The sequence below is a fragment of the Lissotriton helveticus genome, chromosome 8 (genome assembly GCF_964261635.1).
Source record: "Lissotriton helveticus chromosome 8, aLisHel1.1, whole genome shotgun sequence".
Classification (NCBI taxonomy): domain Eukaryota; kingdom Metazoa; phylum Chordata; class Amphibia; order Caudata; family Salamandridae; genus Lissotriton; species Lissotriton helveticus.
This window is the reverse complement of record NC_136069.1, coordinates 1,405,482,922-1,405,500,851: the sequence shown is the minus strand read 5'-3', so window position 1 is coordinate 1,405,500,851 and position 17,930 is coordinate 1,405,482,922. Positions and strand designations below refer to the sequence as shown.

The 17,930-nt window shown below is 44.0% G+C and overlaps 1 pseudogene; it reads right to left on the bottom strand.

Moving 5' to 3' along the window:
• The window catches only part of LOC144773903 (homeobox protein Hox-A3 pseudogene), a 142,778-nt pseudogene extending 141,312 nt beyond the window's left edge, over nucleotides 1–1,466 (bottom strand).
• Nucleotides 1,467–17,930: the final 16,464 nt, after the last annotated feature.

The following is a 17,930-nucleotide window of genomic DNA, read 5'->3' as shown; positions in this document are numbered from 1 at the left end:
CCTCCATCTCAGAAGTACCTCCAGGGTACTGATCCTCCTCCCCCTCCACATCAGAGGTACCACCAGGTACTGCCTTACTCACCCTCTACATCAGGTACCCATACTTGCTCTGTTCGCCCATCGCCTCAAGGACACTTCCAGTGCACGGGCCCTGCTCACCCTTGACCTGTGGATACACCCAGTATACTGGCAACGCCACACGGTCTCCAGTGACAACTTCGGTGCACTGGCTGACCCGGTCAACTTTCGGCCTCAACGATACTTCAGTGCATTAGCACCAGCCCCATGTACTTTAGACCTCGGGTTCACCTCCTGTGCGCTGACCCCATGAACACTCGACCTAATTTGTGTTTCCTGAACATTAAGACGTCACAATAGACTTCACAGGCGCCTACAGCGGCCCTCAACCTCAGTGGCGCCACCTGTTTACTGCACCAGCCACCCCGACCTCGGGGGCTCCTATGTTCTGGCCTTGTATCCCTTCTCCCAGAGGCTTTTGTGGTGTAACGAGTTGCTGTGTTGTAGGATGTGATGACACAGAGTGGCCTGACTTCCCCTCCCACAGTAGAGAGCCTCGTACCCATTACTATTCCGAAGTTTGCGGAACTTGTCTTTTGTATGTATGTCAGGTTTAAAAAAATACAGTTGTTCCACACGAGCCTATTAAAATGTTTGATTAAAAATGGTTGTAAAAACCACTTGATGTATTAAAAAAAACACGGAATTCCTCTTGGAGTGTATGCATACAGCTTCGGCGCTATCACCACTGAATTCTCAAATGTCCTCAACTCAGACCCCACTGCATTTTAATAGTCAGGCACCTCCCTCTGTTTCCCTACAAACCTTCCCAAAGAAGATGTAAGTATGGATAGGTGTTCATTCCACATGGATAGCTGTGCATATCACATGGATAGCTGTGCATACCACCTGGACATCTGTACATCCCACCTGAATAGCTGTACATACCACCTGGATAGCTGTACATAACCCCTGGATAGCTGTACATACCACATGGATAGCTGTAGCTGTACATTGGTGTAGTGGGATGTATGACATTACAATGCATGCTTTTACATCGCATGCCTTTACAACGCAAGTATTACAACGCAGTCCATTACAACGCATAGTGCTTTGGGTGCTGGATAGTGAATAGTTAAATTTACTATTCCAACTCCAGTCCCGTGGACACTAGGGAAGGTTATTGGATAGTAAATTAACCTATTCCCTATCCTAGAGCGCCCCCCAGAGCAATGCGTTGTAATAGTTTGCGTTGTAATGGTTGCGTTGTAAAGGCTCTGCGATGTAAAAGTTGCGTTGTAAAGGTTGTTTACCGTGTAGTGGTAAGTGTTTAGTGCACATCGCGCGGTGCTCCGCGCTATGTTTATTCTATGTTCTTTTTTCCTCACGCATTTCATGCGCTTCATGTTCAACATTGTGTTGTGTTTCAAATGTGATGGCTCACGCATGGTGGGTCCGTTCTGTAGAGAGTTCTAACGTTGCTTTAGTCACCGCTGGGCTTTCTGCTGGTCGGATGCTTCATGCGATGGGTGGAGTATTTATGAGAATAAACTACGACTTCTAAAACTACTGGCTTTTCGTGGATTTCCTCATTTAACATTTGGCTACGATCGGGAAACTAAACCCACACCCACGAAGAAGATTTAAAGGCTTTTTCTACAACTTCCGATTTTCGAGTGGGGGACCTACCTTCCTTAAATCCGGGTGATCTCATTCTACGAGAATATTCCGGTAGGATGTCTTTCCAGAGTCCCTTCCCATTCCCTTCGGATGAGGTATGTAGAAAAATGTTCCTGAAGCGCGATTGGTCAATTCAGAAGCCCATTTCTATTTGATACCTTTTGACTTTCCTTGTCATGATTGGCCAGTGAAATTCAGCTTGTGACTCTTGCTTGTGTTATCTCGGATAATTGAAGGAATCAACCTTCTTTCCTCATGCTGATTGGTTCAACGAGATTTCTCCTACGATTGGCCATCGGAGTGTCATTTCTTCAAGTTCGTGTTGGGGAAAGCTTATAACGTCAACACCAGCGTGTTGCTACAGCGACACGCACGCTTAAATTAATTGTGTATACAGCGTATTTCTTCTGTCAACACCAGCGCATTACAACAGCGACACGCACGCTTAAATTAATTGTGTATGCAGCATATTTTTTTTGTCAACGCCTGCGCATTGCTACAGCGACATGTACGCTTAAATTATTGTGGTATCCAGCATATTTTTTCAGCGATACGCACGCTTAATAATTCATGGAAAAGCAAGCTTTATTACAAATAATACTGCGTGTTGCTTCAGCGATACGCACGCTTACCTCACATTTTATTTAATTTTACTAACACTTCATTGCAGTGATATGCACGCAATTGTTGTTGGCATTTAAACCTACATACTGTTTAAACCTAATGTAAACCTACATATTGTTTCTACAAATCGTATACTTGCCTGGTATCCTAGCAACGTTTATCTACTATTGCATTTGTTTAATTTGGGGTAGCGATTTTTAAAGTGTTTTTTACAGTAATTGTTTATTTTCAAGACTTCCTTTAAAACCAAAGGATTTTAGGTGGTTTTATTTTCATGATGGCTAATTTACAGTTACAGCAAATTACTCAACCACCTCCTTTCTTAAGTAAACCTGGGAGCCCTGGGATCATTTGGTCTGAGTGGTTTGGTCTTTTTGAAAACCATCTTGTTGCTATTGATGCTGTTGCATATTCACCTGAACGGAAATTTGCTATTCTTTTTGGTTGTCTTGGTCAAGCTGCACAAAGAATTTTTAATAGTGTTGTACCTATTCCTCCTCCTATTTCTCAAGCTGGTGATCGCCAATGGAATGTTTATCTTGAAGCTGTTGCTCGCTTAAAGAAGCAGATTGCAGAGGAACCAAACATTATGTTGGAGCGACATAACTTTTATGCAAGGAAACAAAAAGAGGAGGAGAAAGTTGAAGAGTACATTTCTGGCCTTAGAGTGTTGTCAACTACGTGCGACTTTGGTCCATTATCCGATAACTATATCAGGGATCAGTTTGTTTTCAATTGCGCATCCCGTAGGATCAAGGAGCGGGTTTTAGGATGCAGAAATCCTTCCTTAAATGAAGTGATTGATCTCGCATTAAGCATTGAGCGTTCCACACTCACTAGTAAAGTGATGATTGATACACCCAAGGGCGGAGTTAATTTGATCAACCCATCTGATACTTGTCGGGACAATGCTATTTGTGCAGTAAATGTAAAAAACAAAAATGTGAAGTTTCCACAGAAGAAGCAAGCTATATTTTGTTATAGATGTGGATCCAAAAAACACATTGGGAACTTTCAAGGATGTCCTGCCATCAGCAATAGTTGTGTAATTTGTAAAAAAGTGGGCCACTTTCATGGGGTTTGTAGAAATGTGAAGAAACCACCTAATGTGAATTATATTAATTCCGATATTGATTACTGTAGCAACTCTATCAGCAACATAGTCGTTACCTTAGACCATGGGTACTCACAAACTTTTTTTCGGGGGCCAAAATTACAGTTTCGCTTGTGGCCGAGGGCCGCACTGATGAGCCTGCGGATGGGGATGGGAGAGGCGGGGCGGGGGAGACGCGGGGGCCTGTATGTGGAGAAGTGTGGCTCAATGGTTAGAGCGGCAGACCCTGAGTGGAGAAGTGTGGCTCAATGGTTAGAGCGGCAGACCCTGATGCAGAGGTCTAGCCCGGGACCAGGGTTCAATTCCCCACCTCGGCGGGTCTTGGGCTCAAAATTCCACGGACCTGATCATTCTTGCCTCGGTGCCTTTTCCAATCATGGAGTCCCACTCTGCAACTCTGGGCAATAGCTTGCTTAATCTCCACAACGGCCCCCACAACGCTAAGGATGCCTGGCCTCCACCTTGCGGGTGCCCAGGAGTGGACACCTCAAAGGGAAAGCCAGGATGGGTTCCACAGCGGTATTCGTACAAGCGCCTTGAGACCCTTGCGGGTGAGTAGTGCGCTATACAAGTATCAATTTACAATTTTACTAAAGTAAAAACAAATCTTCAGTGTACAGGGCGGGAATCCAAGGGCCCTGACTGTATGGTGCATGAGGTGGTATGGCTGTGCTGTATAGGGTAGAGATGTCAATGCCCTGTGCTGTAAGCTTCATGAGGCACCGATGGTCGATGAGATGTAGTGTATGGGGCAGGGGTGCAGGGACAGTGTGCTGTATGAGGCACTGATGCATCACAGAGCTGGAGTGTACGAGCAGGGGTGTGAGGACACTATACCGTGCGTGTGATATGGCACAGATGAGTTCAGGGGCTGCACATTTAACTAGGTATAGATCGGAGGCAGCACTGCATGTGGCAGGAATTTTAAAACCCTGGTTCTGCTCCTTTGAGAAAAACAATTAAAACGTTTTTATTTCTAGCAAGATTAATCTAGGTCAGTTAATCTCATATGTACTCTTGCTAGTTCGGAGTTGCTGGTCGAGTTGTATAAATGTAGGTCCATTAATTTCATTAATTAATTCATGGTCGCCCCCAATCTACAGCTGGGCCGGGAATCAATGATGAGTCAATTTCGCCCTCACTAAGGCACACGTCACTGGATCACACTTGGATGCATTCCTACTCATTGTGTAAAGCGGTAACTCAGTGGCTAGCGTGGCGCTACAGACACAGTACCTATAATCACACTGAATGTCACTGAGCATCCATGAACACCATGCTTCCCACCCGCACCACATCTCTAAGAGACCTGCTTGAAGAAAAAGCCAGAATCACAGCATGCTTCAAACAGTAATCTAGGAATGTTTACAGAGGCCTGCCAGCTCTAAGGAGGGGAACCAGTTTGGTACCAGGGAGGCTCGTAGCCTAAACTAAAGGAGTCTTATTCAGAAGGCACTATAATTACATGTTCTCATTGGGAGGTGAAGGAGGGAGAACTATTGGACAGGCATGTTGTGGTAACATGGATAAAAAGCGCGCCTTTACCTTGGGAAGGTTCAAAACCTGCACAGATTGGTGCTGCTGAAAAGGCCAGTGGTACGGACATGACTGACTTATGTTTATGACGAACCCCCTTCGTGGCTTTGACTACAGCTGTTTGGTTAGTGGGGTTTAAGATCTGCACCACAGCAGTAGTCCACTCCCCCCGCCCCTCCCAGTGGCTGGTGCTGATGTCTATGCTGGACTGGAAAGGAAAGCCAGCAACCTGCATGCCAGACGTGTATCGCCCAAATAGCTCAAAGGGCTTCGCTACACGTCCGCCCTCCCCCCCATGTGTGCCAGCCCGGGCTGAGACAGCTTCCCGGGGCAAACACACAGACAGTTTTTGAGCCGCCAGCCACACCCAAGTACTTCACACGTTGCTAAAAAACCATTCACTTGTTAACAAGGCTTTATTGCATTTTCACCCCTTCTTAGAGCCCCGGCATCTCACATCACTGAGCAAGAAGGGGAGGGGGCACATGTGAGGAGGTGAATCACTAATTGAGCATGCTTCTTTGATTGCCTTTTTGTTTTTTTTATATGAATGCAGTCCCGAGGAATGAACAACAGGCAGAACAAAGGCTGCTGACTACGTGCGTCTGCCGTTGTTTTCCATAGGCGGGCCGCATCTAAAGGTCTGCCGGGCCGCAAATGGCCCGTGGGCCGTACTTTGAGTACCTAGGCCTTAGACTGTAATGGTGAAGTTGATTCTATAAAGGGTCCTTTATGTTCTGCAGTAATTGATAATGTTCCTTTACAGGTTATGGCAGACTCTGGATCCCCATTCACCATATTGAGAGATACAACTTTTTACGATTTGTGGAAAAGAAAGGTTGATCTATTGCAATCCGACATAAATCCGAAAGCCTTTGGGGAAAAGGATATTAACATGATTGGGTATTTTCCAGGGTTAGTCCAATGTCTGGCAAGAGAGACCATGACTAAAATCTATGTCGCAGAGAAAGGAAAGAATATAGTAGGTTGGAAGGTTTTTGCTCGCATGGGTCTATACTTAGTTCCCGGGGACGATAATCCAATCAAGGTCAGGGAACTACCTGTGTCTAGTACTGATTGTGGCATGCCTGCCTCTAATTCTTTTACTTGAGAACAAATTATTGATGAGTTTAGTGACAATGTGGGCAGTGTAAAAGGTTTTGAGAACAAGATCAGATTCATTCCGGGAGCTCAGCCTGTTTCTCATAGAGTCTGATCTGTCCCTCTGAGTGTAAGGAGTGAATTAAAAGATTCTTTGAAAAATCTGTGTGATCAGGGTATCATAGAACCTGCTGTTTCTTCTCAGTGGGTGGCCCCCATCGTGTTCGCGCGCAAAAAGTCTGGAGAAATTAGGCTCTGTGCGGACTTGCGCGCCTTAAATAAAAATATCATCATGGATTGCCACCCCCTGCCTAAAATCCATGAGCTACTCGCAAACCTCGGTGGTGCTAAATGGTTTTCGCTGATTGGTTTAAAATCGGCATACCATCAGGTTGCTTTATCAAAAGAGTCCCAAGAGCTAACTACCTTCATCACCCCCTTTGGGGCATATACGTTTTTGCGCCTTCCGTTTGGCTTGGCATCGGCCGGAAGCGTTTTCCAAAAACTAATGGATTCTCTTTTCCATGAAGTTATAGGTGTTCTGGCATATCTTGATGACATTTTAAATTTTGCAAAGTGTTTGGAAGAACATAATATAATTGTGAGGCGTGTGCTTTCAATTTTGATGTCTAAGATCATGACCGTCCGCAGCGACAAATGTAAATTCGTAGTTAATGAACTCGAATATTTGGGACACACTGTTTCTCAACAGGGGATTAAACCAAAATTTTCGGTCATTAGGGCCATTGAAGATGCCAAACACCCTACAGACAAAGATTCCTTACGGTCCTTCCTTGGTTTGGCAGAGTATTACGCAAGGTTTGTTCCGTCATATTCCCAATTAGTTGAACCTTTGCACATGTTATTAAGGAAAGGTTGTAGTTTTGCTTGGTCTACTAAACTCGATAAAGTTGTCGGTGAGGTAAAAAAGATAATTGTGTCCGCTCGAGCTCTCCATGCTTTTGGAGAAGATTGTACTTCAATTATAACAGCTGACGCCAGCATGCCTGGACTTGGAGCAGTGCTTACTTAAAGGGTGAAGGGTCACGAACAAACTGTCGTTTTCACTTCTAGGTCCCTCAAGTCTATCGAAGAAAAGTACAGTACTATCGAAAAGGAAGCATTAGCATGCGTCTGGGTGGTGCAAAAGTTCAGATTGTACATTTGGGGTCAGAAGTTTGAATTGGTTACCGCCCACAAGCCTCTAATTTACATTTTCAATAAAGTAGGTTCTTCTTGTATGTCTGCAAGATTGATGAGACTTGTTTCTAAGTTGCAAGAGTTTAATTTTGAGGTGAAGCACATTCAAGGTGGGAAGAATTTCCGAGCTGACTCCCTTTCAAGACTTTCCATGGTGAAGGATGATGATGAGGATATTTCAGCTGAGGATATTGAATGTGTTACTGTGGTGGATGCAGTGTGTGAAATTAGTTCAGTTCTATCTGAAAAAGATTGGAGGTCTGCTAATGAGAACGATGCAATTCTTCAAAAAGTCATTGAATATTCCACACACCATTGGCCTGAGCCTAGGTGTTTAGAAGGTGAATTGCGCAGGTTTGCCCAAGTCTCTGAAGAACTTTCAGTTGAGAATGGAATTGTTCGTAGAGGTGATAAATGTATTCCCCCTTTCAAGTTGCGTTCTTCAATTATTAATGAAGCTCATCAGGGTCATTTAGGGGTTACCAAGACTGTCATGAGAATAAAGCAGCACTTCTGGTGGCCCTCTTTGGATGATCAGGTTAGGAAGTTGATTGATTCTTGTCCTGAATGTCTTTTATCAGACAAACACTGGCAAACTTTGAAACTGAGTTTCCGCATACTTCGTGGGAGAAAGTCAGGCTAGATTTTTCCAGCCCATATTCTGTTTTGGATCAAGAGAATTAATACGTGATTTTATTGGTTGACTATTATTCAAAATGGATGTATCATGAGTTCGTTAAAGCGCCTGATTCGGATTCTACAATCTCTTTCTTAAGGAAAGTTTTTAATGTGGAAGGTACTCCTAGAGTAATAGTTACTGATAATGGCACGCATTTCATTTCTGAAAAAATTTGTACATTTCTAGTGTGTTGGACATTATACTCACCTTTATCGAATGGTTTGGTGGAGAGAGGGAATAAAGTGATCAAAGAAGGTGTTCAAACAGCATTAGCATGCAGTCTTAATGTGGATAAATTCATTAAACAGAAAGTATGGCATTACAACACCTCACCACACTGTACCACAGGAGTTCCTCCATTTACTTTATTAAGGCACAGGGAAGCTCATTCTATTTTGTTTCCTTCTTGGCTTCAGCATATGTCTGGTGAGAGGAAGATTGATCTGGGTGCTATTCATAAAAAAGTAGATGACAAACAGATTCAAATGAAAATGAATTCGGTGAATGTGGATATTTTGGTTGGGAACTGGGTTTTAATTAAAAAACCAGATAGAGTAAAAAAAGGGGAATCAAAGTTTCTCGAGCCAGCCCAAGTCCTTAAAGTCAGTAAAGGGGCTGCATTTGTTGATAGGAAGGGTTGGTGGAACAAACGTCAGCTTGTAAAAGTTTCTCATCGACAGGTAGAAATTATGCAAGAGAGATGTTGTGAATCTAAAGAGGATTTGGATTGGAACCATTGGCTGGATGTTTCTAATAAGTGTACTGAGCCCATCCCAGCTGTTGTGTCACATACTCATTCAAATGTTCATTCTAATGTTCAAAATGTTGCTATGTGCTCTTCTCGTGGCAGGACCATTAGAGTTCCTGGAAAGTTTGATAGTTTTGTCAGATTTCAAGAAAAATATGATTTTAAAAACTTCTTCATTTTTTAAATTTTTTTAAATTTTTTTATTTTGCTGTTGTAAAGGGGAGGGTGGTGTAGTGGTAAGTGTTTAGTGCACATCGCGCGGTGCTCCGCGCGATGTTTATGCTATGTTCTTTGTTCCTAGCGCATTTCACGCGCTTCATGTTCAACATTGTGTTGTTTTTAATGTGATGGCTCACGCATGGTGGGTCCGTTCTGTAGAGAGTTCTAACGTTGCTTTAGTCACCGTTGGGCTTTCTGCCGGTCGGATGCTTCATGCGATGGGTGGAGTATTTATGAGAATAAACTACGACTTCTAAAACCACTGGCTTTTCGTGGATTTCCTCATTTAACAATACCACATGGATAGCTGTACATACCACATGGATAGCTGTACATACTCCCACTCATCCGTTCCCTGAAAGGAGGATCTGGTTCCACCACACCCAATGAAACACACTGTGGTCCACCCTGCGGAATTATTCAAAAAAATCCTCATGGTAGACTGACGTATCTGTTGGCCTTAGTTATCTTATGTGTATATGTTGCCAGCCTCCTCTGGTTCTCTTTAAGGGCCAAATTCACAAAGTATTTTCCGTGAGGAGGTGTAACTTAACTCCAGGCCTACTCCTAACTTTCTAGGAGTAGGTCATGCCAATAAAGTCCCTGATGCTGCTTCTCGGTAGAGAAATGTCTAAAATCATAGTGCGGAGGACACAGAAAATAATGTAAGCCGACCTCTGAATGTTTTCAGCAGACTGTGTCAACAGATACATATTCTGTATGCAGTGTTAAAGGATCTGAGCCTTATGTAAATGTGTAGTAATTGTTGCATCTGTATAGCACTTCATGGGGGTGGTGAGTGCTTGGTTGGAAGGGTGTCTTATTTGCTGTTGGCCAATGTGGTTTGCAGGTGGGTGACCAGGGCGGGGCTTTTATAGCGCCTGTGATGGAGGGAAGATGATTGTGAGATACGGCGCACTCTCATTATTATAGCAGCTATTTGAAGCCATGTACTCAGCTGTCCCATGTTCAGTTTATAGTGTCTACCGAAGACTTCGTATCACCCCCTATGCTCGAGCAGCAGTTAAGATACTCTTATAGGGTCTAGAAGAGACAAGAGAGAAATCAATCTGGATGGAATATGTCCCAGGCATCCCTTATGAGTTCTTATAATTCATAAATATTTTTTAGTGCTGTAGGGTTTTCAATAGTGAATACAGTGAGGGATGAGAGCGGAACCTGCAGGAATTGAACCTTCAAGATGGAAAAGGGGAGCAGCAGATCTCTTTTGCATTGGCTTGTCTGACCTCTTATTTTTGAATGGCATCGTTTTAGGTGGCTTGATGGTGGTTGCCTGGCATTATAATTTTATCCTATAGGATTTAGATTGCCAGTTGCATGTTGTGGTAGTTCTACAGATCCAAACCTGAGCTAGTGAGTAAAACTTCAGTCTGTTCTGGTAAAAATTAGTGGGGCAACCGGGCAAGCAATATTTTAAACGGGCCTCCAAGTTACAGTAATTGTTGTCCAGCCTGATTAGAGACCGTCTGTGGTGTAGTCTGTTCTGGTGTTCCTGTGACATTAAGGTCACTCTTGAGAGGAGTTTTCAGTTCTGAGTGCAAATGTTACTCATGTGTTGATGCCAGTGTGCCAGGTCAGGTCTGTTTTTTTCACTTACTTTTACTTCCTTCCTGTTTCCCAGATGTTCTTGTATAATTCATATCAGCTGACCAGATGTTTGAGTTTCAACACCTTTACTGAAAATTCTGTCCTGCCAATCTCCTATTTCCTTATGAAGGAATGTGGAGCTGGGGTGCTAGTTTTGAAAGTAGTGTCCTGTTCTGGGAGTACAGTTAGAATTCTGCTTGAAGGACCCTCAGGCTTTTCCCTGGCTGCCACTATGGACGATGTAAAGTGCCTTACATGCAAAGTGTCTGGCTTCCAGTAACCATTAAAACGCCTGGTGCACTGGTCATAGATTTTCATGGACGGAGGTGTAGTAGAAGTCTTGCTGAGCTGTTTTGGGTCCTTGGTGTGGTAATAAGACTTCACGGTGAAGGTTTGGGTAAGATTGAGCTGTAGTTTCTGAGGATACTCCAGGGAAGGGAAGATGCATCTTGTGGCATTCATCATCCCGAGTCACAAAGATGCAGTATCTAAAGTGTATGTGCACACCAACTTGGCTAGCCAGCTTTGCTGTTGACCAAAATAGCCCCCTTACTCCTTCCTGAAAGAGGCTGCATGGAAATCTGAAGCACTATTCCAAGGCGCCTTAAAGGCATAATATATCTTCTTCTCTTATTACAAATACACAACGAAACCAATAATAATATTAATTATAAACGAACCTTTATAATACAGTGCTGCAACGGTTCGCGCTATATAAAAAGATGCATAATGCTTTGATAAAATGGCACTGTGGGGCAGAGCGCTTTTTTAACCTGCCTTGATTCATTTATAAAGCCAACCTTAACTTGGCGCTATTCTCATGCCGGGCAATAACTGACTTATAACTACCAGCCAATTTGTAAGTAGTAGAGAGCCAGGGCTGATTGAGGCGACAGGGCCCTCTTTCAGGCAGTGCAGTAAAAGCCAAGCAGTAACACGCATTAGGTTGGGCATCACCTCTCTCTGCTGTTAATCTGTACCGCTTCTGTATCTGTATCTGTGTCTGTATCAGTCACTAACCCATGCGTTCAGTAAGACACATTTAATCACTCACTTTTTTTTTCTTTTTTTTTGTCCTCATTTGCCTCGACCCTCATATGGAAGCACCGACCACCTTGCGTGTCTCACCTGGGTGAGTTCAGTAGATCTTTTTAACTTCTCACACTAAGGCACGAGTTAGTATTTGGCAGAAGAAGCCTCCAGATGTGAGGGGTTTCTCATATAACTCCACCAAGGTTACATTAAACCTGCTGGACCATATTTTCTAACTGGGAAACCTGTAACAGTGGTCCATGGAGCATAAAAGGCATAATCATAGGACCCGGGGTAAAAAAAAGAAATTTAAAAAACCCGGAAGTCCTAGGTCTAGTGAACCAATAAGTCCCAAAATGCTAGTTTTTTTCTTACTACAGGTCTTGGCCAAGTCCACTCTGGAGGTTTCGTACAGGGTCGTCAACCAGCCGGAGTGTGATGGTGCGGCGACATCTACCCAAAATTTACAAATTTGTCTTCTTGCCAATAGGATGACATAGAAAAAAAAAGATCTTGCGTGGCCAGAGATGTTTTCGTCGATACCAAAAATAATCAATGGGAGACTGATACACAGGGAAGCATTAAGAATGAAATCCAACGTGTCCTTCACCTTTTCCCAGAAACGCCAGATGGGGGGGCAGTCTCTAAACATGTGGACATCTGACGCTCCCAGCAAACCGCATTTGTTAAATGATTTCCCTGGCTGGAATTTTGATAGCCTTAAAGGATGCGCGATGATCTGTAAAGAGGTGATTTTGCATCCACCTTGCAGGTTTCACTACTTTATGTAACAGAGTGAATGAATCTATCCAAAGTTGCTCACACTGGGAATCCAACTCTGTTTCCCATAACTCATCGGGGAGTTTAAAGTCGCCATCGACCTCCTCCAGGATTAGCCAATACCACAATGAGACTTCTTTACTACCCCCTGGCTTTGCTACGAGAAGTTCCTTCAGGTTACTTTCTTTCCCCAGTGAAGACCCCTGTCTAAGCTGTGCCTGCCCCCAGCTATTTAACTGGATATATTTAAATTGGGATAAGCCGGAACCCACACTCCCTCATAGCTCATCCCAAGGCAGCAGTGCACCCCCAGGCAGCAACTCTTCCCACTTCATAATTCCAGCATCTTTTAGGACAATGGCCAAACTATCCTGTAGGCAAGATGGAGTGCTTGGCGATTCCCATATTGGTGCCAAATTAGAAAAATAACTAAGTCCTATTTTCTTTCTAATTATTATCCAACTTTTAGCCAGTGAGAAAATAATTTTTAATGTAATTTTTAAAAAAAAATGTTGGTCCCCAAATTTAAACAGGAAACCCTCAGCTGGTAAATTGGCCCCTTCTAGCATGGCCCGAAACATTTCACCCCCTGGAGTGGTGGCAGGATTTTTTAACAACATTCTTGAGTGCGAGAACTGAAATGCCCAAGCATAATATAAAAGGTCCGGTAATGCCAACCCTCCTTTTTCCCTCCTCCGCCTAAGCTTCTTCCACGCCAGTCTAGTGGCTCTATATTTCCAAATGAACAAATTGATCTCCCGTTGACACTTATCTAATTGCTCGGGATCAAAGGCCATAGGAATGGAGTTAAAGAGGAATGTATATTTGGGCAAGATGGACATCTTCACTAAATTTGTCCTCCCCAAGATGGATAAGGGGAGGAGTACCCAAGCCTTAAGCTGTTTCTGGCAGGCTTTAAACACCCGATCATGGTTGTATTCAGGGACTTTCCCTACCTCCTGTATAATATTGATCCCTAGATAACGCAGAGTGGGAGTAACTCTCAGTTGTGTATTACTTATGTTCCAGGTCATTATTTCAGTTTTGTTTGCGTTTATTTCATATCCTGAAACCTTGCCAAACTCCTCTGCCCTCTTGGTGACTATTGGAAAAGCTAAGTCAGGGTCGGCTGTCAATACAAGGATGTCATCTGCATATAAGGCCACCCGCCTTTCCCACCCTGCGAATTTAAAGGAAGGAATATTAGGATCCTCTCTAAGAACTTGGGCAAAGGGTTCAATATACATATTAAAAATGAGGGGGGAAAGCGGGCAACCCTGCCTTGTACCCCTTGTGATCGTAAAGGCCTCCGTCAGTGCACTGTTAACAAGTAATCTGGCTGTTGGTGCTTTGTATAGAAGTTCTATCACACGACAGAATCTGTCACCTAAATTAAATTTTTTCATTACTACGGCCAGATACGCCCAATTTACCGTATCAAATGCTTTGGTCGCATCAAGGGTAAGAGCAGCCAAACGGAGAGAGAAGGCAGAAGCGATGTCAATGGCCCCCACTAGGTCATACCTGAGGTCCACTAGTTGACGCCCTTTTACAAAACCTTTTTGGTCTTGATGTATAATGAAGTCTGCTACACCCCCCAAACGTTTAGACTAAATAGCAGCAAAGATTTTGTAGTCATTATTAAGTAGTGAGATCGGGCGGTAGGATCCACACTCAGTCGGGTCTTTCCCTGGTTTAGGGATCAACACTACTGTCGCCTCACTCCACGAATTTGGGGGGTTCTCTCCCTTCAGGAGAATACTATTAAAGACTTTTGCCAAAGTTGGAATAATGCTCTCACTAAGAGAGCAGTACAACTCCCCTGGTAACCCATCTGGGCCAGCTGCCTTCCGTCTTTTAATCTGGGCATTGGTCTTCCTTACTTCATCCTCGGAGATTTCTATTTCCAGATCCAATCTTTGCTCGTTCGTAAGTCTGGGCAGGGAAACTCATTCAAGCCAGATGTTTTTCTCTACACAGTCTTCCCTGATATCTTCCCTACATATATCCTGAAAAAATTCCAGAAATGCATTGCTGATTTCTAAGCTCGTAAGGTGAGGAGCTGACTCTCCCTCAACCCTAATCTCTCTAATATGTTTTTGCGCTTGGTCTGATCTTATTTTCCAAACGAGCATCTTGCCTGCTGACTCCCCAAATTCGAAATGCGAGATTTTACTCGCCTCCCACCTTCTGGCAACACTATCCTGGAGAATAGATTCCAGTTGATTTTTGAGGGAGAGTAATTTTCCCTGGTCCTCACTTGAGCCTAGATGAGGCCCTAAATTACCCTCTATGGTATTCATTTCTGCCTCTAAACCCTTGATGGTATCCCTGTATAGCCTTTTTCTGTGGGAGGCTCTGTTGGTAATACATCCTCTCCAGAAAGCTTTCAGCGCATCCCAAACCATAGAGATGTTTACTTAATTTAGATTTATATCAAGGAAATATTTAGTCTCGGACCGAAAGAAGTTAATTTCATCCTCCTCTAACAGGATAGTGCAGTCGAAAGACCATGAACTATGCCGGTGATGATGGGTAGGGTTAGGTTAAAAGATATGGCCGAATGATCGGACAAGTGGGATGGCAAATATTCTATATCTTTAACCGATTCTCTAAGGCTATAGCTAACTAATGCATAGTCTATTCTAGACTTATGCTTATATTTTAGATTCTTAACTGAGATCCCCAGTTGTTCACCCATCCTTTCCCTCCATACATCCGCCAACCCTAGCTGAGTCATAATTGATGAAAGAGTTTGCCTAGATTTTAACGGAACACAGTTGGGTGATTTATCAAGCTTTAGGTTCAATACTATATTGAAATCGCCTACCCATATTATCGGTACTTGAAAGTCTAAAAGGTTGCATCAAACAGTATCTAAATAGGAGGGTCATCCTGGTTCGGGCCATAGTACCCTACCAGGACAAAGACCACACCCCCTAAAGAAACTCTTAGTAGAAGCCATCTTCCACTACGGTCTTCCCTACATTCAAGAATTTGGGCCTTAGCTTGTTTTTTGAATATAACCAAAATCCCTCTAATGTTCGCAGTTTGGTCCGCACAGGCAAAGGTGTCGATCCATCTCTGCTTCTTTAAAAGAGCTGTGATCTCGGGTTTGAGAAGGTGGGTTTCCTGTATGGCAATGACCTGCGCCGGGGAATCTCTCAGGTATTGGAGTATCCTGTCTCTGCTACCCTTTGTGCGCAGGCCATTGACATTCCAGGATAAACATTGAAATAACATCATCGGATCTCCACCTTCACCTCGACCCGTACCTCCATCCTACCTATTGACCACTTGTTAGCAGCAGCTTGATCCCTAACAAAGGAAGATTTCTGAACTCCATGACAAAACATTTGGATATCCCTAAGGATTGGATTGTACAAATAGGATCTCCACAAATGAGGATTTTTTAGAATTTCACCCCCGCCACCCCCTGTGCCCCTACCCCCCTCCCACCCCTTGGGAAACCCATCCCTACTTACCCTGATCAGATGTGTCACCAGGTTTACGCCCTCTGGCTGCCCCTCTCTACACTATCCCCTGAAACTATATGATTTGTACTAAGGGAATTTTTAGGGAGTTTTGGGGAGGAATAAGAAATTTTACTTATACCCTTTCCTTGTTCAGTCTCGGTTTCCCATCTCCTATCTGAGTATGTTTTGTTTTTTTCCTTTTGTATTTTATGTATTATCCACCCTATTTTTTGAGGTTTTTTTTCCTAGTTCCCTGTGGTTTTTTTTTCTAAATCTAAGTATATGTGTGTTTTGTTCCCTTTTTTGAATTCCCTTTGCCTTTCCCTATAAACTCTCAGGTTTCCCCCTTCAGACATTACACATTTATTTTCAGGTCGAACTACCTCCTCACGCTCGTGAAGCATCTCTAAAGGATTCCAGCAGTTCGTCGGCCTCAAGGGGGGATCTGATATTATACATTTTATTGTTGTACATGACGCGCAAAAAAGCCGGGAATCTCATTTGTACTGTAGCACCGAGTGACCTGAATTTGTCCATCTTTTGGCCCAATTCCCATTGTCGGTCCAATGTAGTTTTAGATAGGTCTGAACGAACCTCGAATGGAACATCTGGGCCTTTCAATGATTTCTTTTTTAGGGCCAAATTCAGAATCTTATCTTTTAGCGTGTAGGTGAGGAAATTTACTAAACTTTTTCTGGGTTTTGTTCTTCCAGGGTTTAAGCGGAAAGGGTCTCTATTTATTCTTTGAATATCGTTCTCCAAAAGATCTAACAACTCCTCGAGGTTTAAAGAATCCTTTAGTAGCTTTACCACGAAGGACTTAATTTCACCCCCTTCTTTCCCTTCTGGAACTTTCAGTAAACATACATTTTTCCTCCGGGAATAGTTCTCTAAACTTTCCACTCTTTCCCGCATCACATCATCCTCTCTTCGTAGAGCTTGAATTTTTACTTCAGCTGATCCCAGGTCTGATTTAAGCTCTTCCCCTGAGCCCTCCAAAGTCTCAGTTCTTTTATTGAGTAGATCCACCTTCTTCTCGAGAACTTCAAAGGCTGCCCTTATCTCTGATTGGTTCTCAGCTGATGTCTGAAAGCCACTTTTTTTATCTGCCTTCATAGATGTAAGAAGTCCTTCTATAAAGAGCATAAGAGAACTCTCCACCCCATCTAAGCCACGCTCCTCAGCCCGAATAGACCCCGCTGAGGGGGGGAAGGACCCCTGCCGTACATGACGGAACCTCCTCGGGATGGCCGACACTATCTAAGACACTATCTAAGACAGCTAACTGGTTAAGCACCACAGCCGGCACAGCCCATGCGGCCGAAGCTTCCATCTGTCCTGCGGCTTCCGACTGGTCTGTTAATGCATCGGTGGAAGTAGCTGGAACACCCTTTAGTGTTAAGAGCGGCGTGTTAAGGGAAAAAGGGACTGCCTTACACACGGGATCAACAGCGTGAATATTTAGAACTTGGGGGAGAACCTTAAAAAAAGAGCGCAGGGAAGGAGTAATACGTGCAGCGCTATGTCTTTCCGTAGTTCTCTGCAGTCTTTGTACCTTTTTCGGTTCTTTACTTCTGGACCCCTTCACCGCTCCGCCCTTTCCTACCCCCACTTACTTTTGCCTGAACCCCCTGGCTCGAGCTAGCTCCTTCCTGTGGGCCAATACCTGTACGTTTAACCGAGGACCCCCTTTGAGTTTTGTCTGCACACAGAGCACCTATGTCTTCACTAGCCGCCCCGATATCAGCTTCTTGACTAGAGTTCTCTGCCTGTAAGTTTTGTGTCCCCTTAGTACGTTTAGACTTCTTTCTGGGCAGATTCTTGTTTGGGGGATTTTTAATGTGGTAGTGCCGATATCCTCACCCTCTTCGGCAGTGCAATTTCCTCGCTTTTGGTAAAAATAGGAACAGCTTTCTTATCATCCTCTCTGCTTCCCCCAGGCGCCTCGTGTACCTGTATGGAGCCGGCAGACACAGCCTTTGGGAAGAAAGTGCTAATCCCACCTTGGGGGGGGTTTCCTGTACCTGCACCAGTGCTGGCCCCGGAGCTAGTTCCGCCGCCGCCGTCCAAGTCGCCCCGGAGGAGACCGCGAGCCGCCGCCCTGCGGCCGCGTCT